At 39.6% G+C, this 7,590-nt stretch overlaps 1 long non-coding RNA gene across 1 annotated transcript; it reads left to right on the top strand.

Annotated features, from left to right (window-relative positions):
* Positions 1-4,551: 4,551 nt before the first annotated feature.
* LOC106565260 (uncharacterized) lies at positions 4,552-7,000 on the top strand. Its single transcript, XR_001319638.2, has 3 exons — positions 4,552-5,424; positions 5,987-6,138; positions 6,327-7,000. It is a non-coding gene; the product is annotated as an uncharacterized lncRNA (long non-coding RNA).
* Positions 7,001-7,590: the final 590 nt, after the last annotated feature.

Below are 7,590 nucleotides of genomic sequence, written 5' to 3'. Positions count from 1 at the left end.
ATTCTTGCACAAAATATATAAATTCAAGCACTTTCAATGACCCATGTCTATTTATATTTTCAAAACCTTTCAAGGATTTCAAGGCACCGTTGGGAACCCTGTCTTCAGTTTCTTGGCAATTTATGTCATGGAATAGCCTTCATTTCTCAGAACAAGAATAGTGTAAGAAGAAAGTTCTTTGTTTCTGGCCATTTTGAGCCTGTAATCGAACCCACAAATACTGATGCTCCAGATACTCAACTAGTCTAACGAAGGCCAGTTGTATTGCTTCTTTAATCAGTACAACAGTTTTCAGCTATGCTAACATAATTGCAAAAGGGTTTTCAAAATGATAAACTTGGATTAGCTAACACAACGTGCCATTGGAACACAGGTGTGATGGTTGCTGATAATGGGCCTTTGTACGCCTATGTAGATATTCCATTTAAAAAAGCAGCCGTTTCCAGCTACAATAGTCATTTACAACATTAACAATGTCTACACTGTATTTCTGATCAATTTGAAGTTATTTTAAGGGACAAAAATTTTGCTTTTCTTTCAAAAACAAGGAAATGTTTAAGTGACCCCAAATTTATGAACGGTTGTGTACATTCCTAAAGATATATGTACTTTTTACTCCCATACATTTTCCCTGACACCCAAAAGTACTCATTACATTTCGATTGCTCAGGCAGGACCCCAATATGGTCCAATTCACGCACTGCGTTTGTAAATTGTCTTGAGCGTTGGATTGTGCCCTTGGCTGTCTGTAAACCCCCCTCCCCCTCCAAAAAAAAGTGTGCCATCGGGTTTACATAATAAGGAATTTGATGTTGTCATGACTTCAAATCCAATTTTTATTTGTCACATGTGCCGAATACAACAGGTGTAGTAGACCTTACTTACAAGCCCTTAACCATCAATAGTTTTGAGAAAATACTTGTAAAAAAGTAAGAGATAAGAATAACAAATATTTAAAGAGCAGCAGCAAATAACAATAGCGGGGCTATATACAGGGGGTACCGGTACAGAGTCAATGTGCGGGGGCACTGGTGTCAAGGTAATTGAGGTAATATGTACAGTTGAAGTTGGAAGTTTACATACACTTAGGTTGGAGCCATTAAAACTAGTTTTTCAACCACTCCACAAATTTCTTGTTAACAAACTATAGTTTTGGCAAGTCGGTTAGGACATCTACTTTGTGCATGACACAAGTAATTTTTCCAACAATTATTTACAGACAGATTATGTCACTTATAATTCACTGTATCACAATTCCAGTGGGTCAGAGGTTTACATACACTAAGTTGACTGTGCCTTTAAACAGCTTTGAAAATTCCAGAAAATGATGTCATGGCTTTAGAAGCTTCTGATTGGCTAATTGACATAATTTGAGCCAATTGGAGGTGTACCTGTGGATGAATTTCAAGGCCTACCTTCAAACTCAGTGCCTCTTTGCTTGACATCATTGGAAAATCAAAAGAAATCAGCCAAGACCTCCACAAGTATGGTTCATCCTTTGGAGCAATTTCCAAAAGCCTGAAGGTACCACATTCATCTGTACAAACAATAGTACGCAAGTATAAACACCATGGGACCATGCAGTCGTCATGCCGCTCAGGATGGAGATGCGTTCTGTCTCCTAGAGATGAACGTACTTGGGTGCGAAAAATGCAAATCAATCCCAGAACAACAGCAAAGGACCTTGTGAAGATGCTGGAGGAATCGGGTACAAAAATATTCACAGTAAAACAAGTCCTATATCAACATACCCTGAAAGGCCGCTCAGCAAGGAAGAAGCCACTACTCCACAACCGCCATAAAAAAGCCAGACTACAGTTTGCAACTGCACATGGGGACAAAGATTGTACTTTTTGGAGAAATGTCCTCTGGTCTGATGAAACAAAAATAGAACTGTTTGGCCATAATGACCATCGTTATGTTTGGAGAAAAAAGTGGGAGGCTGGCAAGCCAAAGAACACCATCCCAACCGTGAAGCACGGGGGTAGCAGCATCATGATGTGGGGGTGCTTTGCTGCAGGAGGGACTGGTGCACTTCACAAAATAGATGGCATCATGAGGCGGGAAAATTATGTGGATATATTGAAGCAACATCTCAAGACATCAGTCAGGAAGTTAAAGCTTGGTTGCAAATGGGTCTTCCAAATGACCCCAAGCATACTTCCAAAGTTGTGGCAAAATGGCTTAAGGACAACAAAGTCAAGGTATTGGAGTGGCCATCACAAAGCTCTGACCTCAATCATATAGACCATTTGTGGGCAGAACTGAAAGAGCTTGTGTGAGCAAGGAGGCCTACAAACCTGACCCAGTTACACCCGCTCTGTCAGGAGGAATTGGCAAAAATTCACCCAATTTATTGTGGGAAGCTCATGGAAGCCTACCCAAAACGTTTGACCCAAATTAAACAATTTAAAGGCAACGTCACCAAATACTAATTGAGTGTATTTAAACTTCTGGGAATGTGATGAAATAAATAAAAGCTGAAATAAATCATTCCCTCTACTATTATTCTGACATTTCACATTCTTAAAATAAAGTACTGATCCTAACTGACCTAAAACAGGGATTTTTTACTTGGATTAAATGTCAGGAATTGTGAAAAACTGAGTTTAAATGTATTTGGCTAAGGTGTATGTAAACCTCCGACTCCAACTGTATGTAGCTACATGTAGTTATTACGAAGCATGAGTTAGATGGTTTAATTTTATTTTTGGCAGTGAAACAAGGCTACTCAGGCGAGAGAAAAACATCACCCAAATGTATAGCCCTGTTGGAAAATCTAAAAAGACTGTTCAAATTTGTTTTATTTGGCGTACCCCCGACAGCATTGCGCGTACCCCTGGGAGTTTGGGAATAGCCGATCTACCTTCACCACCTCCCACCCACTCAGGCCCCTATCCAGACCTCTCTGGATCTGTGTGCAAAATGTGTGTTTCAAGTTTGCGATAGATCATTTTCACCCCTTTATAGTAAAAGCATTACATGCATAATCGCATTTGTGGTTACTGTTTTTTTTTTTTGCTATGTTATAGCCTACTGCATTGGTGTGCTTATAATGTGAAGAAATATCCTAATAGTTTATCAACATTTCAAGCTAAGTGTTCTGATCTATTGCGTCAGCCAGATTTTTTTTTTTTTTACACACAAAGGTTTTTGATGCTAGTGGTTGTCCCAGACTATGTTTGGAATATTTATTTCTCGAACAGAGTAGAATAGTTCCGACTTTTGTACTATGGGAGAGAGTAGATTGACATAGGCTAGGGCTTTTGCTGTTTGTTAGGCCTACTAATCTTGTTGGCTGACGAAAAGTAAATGTGGAGAATTCTTCCAATGTCTTCAATATGCAACCTCGGAATTGGACAAGTACATGTCCCTGATGTGTCTGTCTTCACTTGTAGCCTGTGAGAAAGACCTGATCAAGAGATGGAAAGCCATGTGAGTGAGAGGTGCTACAGAGCGGGCAGCACTCACGGAGAAGGGCACAACACAGAACTCCAGGCCAAGGGAGGGGTGCATTACGGCCATTTGTTTAGGGTGCATTACGGCCACACAAAGGAGATGCCGCAGTGAACTTCGAGGCATTATCAAGTGCTTAAATTGAGCGTGTACAGCGGGCGCAAAAAACTAAGCTAAACATATAGCCCAACGTTTGTAGAACAACTAAAGTTACATTAATAACTCTAAATTAAGCATACAGGAGTACCTATTTCTTTGTTAACCGCTCAACACAGAATAGCCACGTGTGCACTCCCTCATCGTTTCGAGAAAATATCCTTTCAATTTTATTCAGCTTTGTTCAATTGTATTCTTCATAATATAAAATAATGCCACAGAATTCTAAGCAAATCCTGCTAAATAACTAGTGTAGCCCATAGCCATTTGGCATAGCCAGATCAGGACCTAACAAACAGTGGTTGCTCCACTAATAGTTGTGCGATTATGCTGCGGGATTTAGAGGTAATTTGTGGTTTAGTACGGTACCCTGCGTCACCACTTCATTGCTCCAGACCAGCGCAAGGGGGAGTTAAGAGCACTGATTATGCTTTTCGGTCCTACTGTGTCTCTAACTGACAATAAATGGGCAATAGAAACCTAAATAGAAACTGATAATTGTGCACGACTTCAGTATTACTTACTAAAAAGTCTTTGTTAGGATTATTTTGTTCTTACTGTAGTACTGTAGGCCACTCCCAACCAGTCACATTGTACAGCTCCTGAGTGGTGCAACAGTCTAAGACACTGCATAGCAGTGCAAGCTGTGTTGGTTCAATACTTGTGCTGGTCTTGACTGGGAGACCCATGAGATGACTAGTTTTTGGTTTCTCTCCCTCTAAAAACAGAAATAAGTCATTCTAAATAACAAACTGGCTTCATTTACAAATTAGTAACAATGTCTCACCCCATGTTCAAGAATGGCCTTTTTCTCACTCATTTTACGTTATTTGAAAACGAAATCATCTCCAAAATATAGTTATTTTTTTTAAAGGGGCAATGCACTAATAATGGAGCTGACTAGGGAAACGTTCCCGCTGTTCTGTTCTTAGTGCCAGTCTGCACGTTCAAACTAAAACAATGTAACTAATAATGGCATCTTATGCTTTCGTTAATAAAATTTGTTTCCTAAGAGCCCAATCCGAAAGTAACTTTCTGATATCATCCTCCTCGTCTGTACTTTTATCAATGCTCAACCTCTGTGCCCTCAGTGAAGCTCTCGTTAACCCCACCCTCACTACCACTTAGTGTTCAAACATCAGCTGGCTAAACCCTACTATTTGACTCCTGCATTGGAAGAGCCACTTGCACAAAATTGCTTATAACAATCATGCCTCTCTTCCCTTTCCACAGATCATGACTTTAGTTTTTACAAATCTTGAGCAACTCCCCTCTGAATATTTCTACGTTTACTCCAGTAACTGGACATTTTACCTGGAAACTTTCGGTATGATACCATCAACGCTGGAATGTTTAACATCACTTTAAGTCAACAACAAAACAATGCAAGACTGGTTATCTAAGAAGGGCAACAACAGGAAAGTTAAATGTAAATTAATCTCCATGGTATGTTTCTTTGTGTGTGTGTCTAAGGATGGTGGAAATGTTTTACTATGCATGCAGATACTACACTGAATATATAACGCCAATACTAGACTGATGTAGTCCTATGTTTCCTCAGCTGTGTGGAGCAAAACATTTTATCTTTGACATGAGGTGGCTGATCGCAGAACAGTGTTAAAAATATTTACAGTTAATTCTATTGGTGCGTAAACTGGTGAAATGGCGATTATGATTGGTGCTCATTTTTGTTGACCACATTACCTTTTACTCAGTATTTAAATGTCTCAGCTCTGAATTAAAGCGACACCAAAGAGCTATGCTACAATATTATCAACGTGATGAGGATGCCTCTGTGCAGCTGGATGAGAGGTAAATTAGATAAATTACAGTCAATTTGGTTGGTGAGCGAACAGGGCTAAATAGTTAATTGAAGCAATCATTTTAAGTAACCTAGCTTTAAGGTTGATCTTTACAATTTAGCCGAGCTAACGTTACAACAATGCAGTTCCAACGGCCACTCACGAGATCCCTGCAGCTTGCTAGTTTGTTCTGAAGACCGTTGACTAGCTAGCATAGCTAGCTAACTAAGCAAATTGCTTTACTATTTTTAAACTTTTAGCTGGTTACTGTTTGTAACTTGACAATGTTAACTCGTAGGGCACTTTTATTGTCCATGTAACGTTAGTTGGCCAAACCTAAAGTTGTCTGCCAACATGGCTAACGTTACGTTAGCTAGTCTAACTTTAGCGTCCATCAACTAAGTCCCTAACGTTAACCCTAAAGGCATTATTGACTTATTGACACATGACAGTTCCTAGGGTCCTTGTTAACATGAACCTTAGCCATACTATTTGTCATGATATAACATATCAAACAATAACCATAACTTAAACATACTTTAATTTATCATATAACTTATATACATTCTTAGGTAACATCAACTCACCTTGGCTTTCTACTGGGACAACAGAGACGCCGACTGGGTTTTTAGAGACAGATGCGCAAGCAAGGTGATCCAGATGATGAGCTGTTCTCTCCAGAGGATTCCACAGGACAACGTTTATATGTGGTACCACACATCAGGTAAGGGGTGCCTTTTAATGGTGATTTGCAAACCACACAGAAGGTAAACAGACAACTTTTAATGGTGATTTGCAAATCACAGAGGGTAAGAGCGCCTTTTAATTGGTGATTTTGATCATTTCAGTGCAGGTCCGTTGTCACACCCTGATCTGTTTCTCCTGTCTTTGTGCTCGTCTCCACTCCCTCAGGTGTCGTCCATCTTCCCCAGTGTATTCATACCTGTGTTCTCTGTTTCCAGTTTGTTTTGTCCGTCAAGCCTACCAGCGGTTTTCCCCTTGCGCCTGTCTTTTTCTATAGTTCCTGTTTTCCTGGTTTTGACCATTCTGCTTGCCCTGACCCTGAGCCTGCCTGGTGTTCTGTACCTTGTCACGCCACCCTGGACTGAAACTACCTGCCGTTCTGTACCTTTTGCAGGAATGCAATCTGGTGAGGGCCAAAAAGGTGACACTTTTGTTTTATTGCACTGAAACATGCAACAACAAAAAATCATTGCAAGGGAGAAGTGCAGGTTTTAACTAATTAAACAACAAAGAATATGATCTACATGATCAGTCTCTGTGTGTAAAATGAAAAATGGTTAATGTGAACTAACTCACAGCTAAAAAATGTAAAGAAAGCAATCCAATGTTATTTGTTACCTAGACTACTGCAAATGAGTCTTGAGAAAAAAACAATACTAATATTGTAGTTAGCCATGCCATGACAGCCTTTATAATAGAACGCTTGTGACCACACACATCTAAATATTGCACTTGGGGGGGAAAAAACATCTTAAAATAGAAAGAAACAAACAGGCTCTATTATAGTGGCCACAAGGCTACATGTGTGCAAAAATAATGTTCACTGAGTAAAAAAAAATATATAATCCCCCTCACACGTTACTGTCAAGTTCAACACAACAAAAATAATCTCTTTGGGCTACACTGCACGTAATTACATTGTACACTTTCTGCCTGTGGACATCTAACCACTACCTGCCGCCCCAACAAGCAATGCCTCATTTTCACCTAATTCTCTCAATCTGAAAATGAACCACATACTGTAGAGGGAAAACATTAGTTAACAGATAGTGGTTAACTAGTTTCAGAGATTGTCAGGGTACAGTAAGCAACTAAGAACGGCAAGTAGTTGTATACTATAGCGAATTGGTTAGGTTACTAATGTTAGCTCATCTGATGAAGTGACGTTAGCTAGATAATGTTGGCTGTCTGGTTTTATTAGCAAGCAAATTTTCACAACATAAACTCAATTATTTGATCCGTTAAGTTGGCTAATGTTGCTCAACATTTCTATGGCTAGCTAATGGAGAATTCGATCCAGCTAGCAAGATACTTAACAATGCTAATACTTGTTCCATCACACTTTCTCCCTCACCTCAAACTTTCCAAATTTCCAGTTGTTTTTCGGTTCCAGCTCATGAAGTACGCTTCATCACCTTCTCACCCTCGTCTC

This window comes from Salmo salar, chromosome ssa12 (genome assembly GCF_905237065.1).
Source record: "Salmo salar chromosome ssa12, Ssal_v3.1, whole genome shotgun sequence".
NCBI classification, from domain to species: domain Eukaryota; kingdom Metazoa; phylum Chordata; class Actinopteri; order Salmoniformes; family Salmonidae; genus Salmo; species Salmo salar.
The sequence above is the reverse complement of the archived record's forward strand: the minus strand, read 5'-3'. Positions and strand labels throughout refer to the sequence as shown.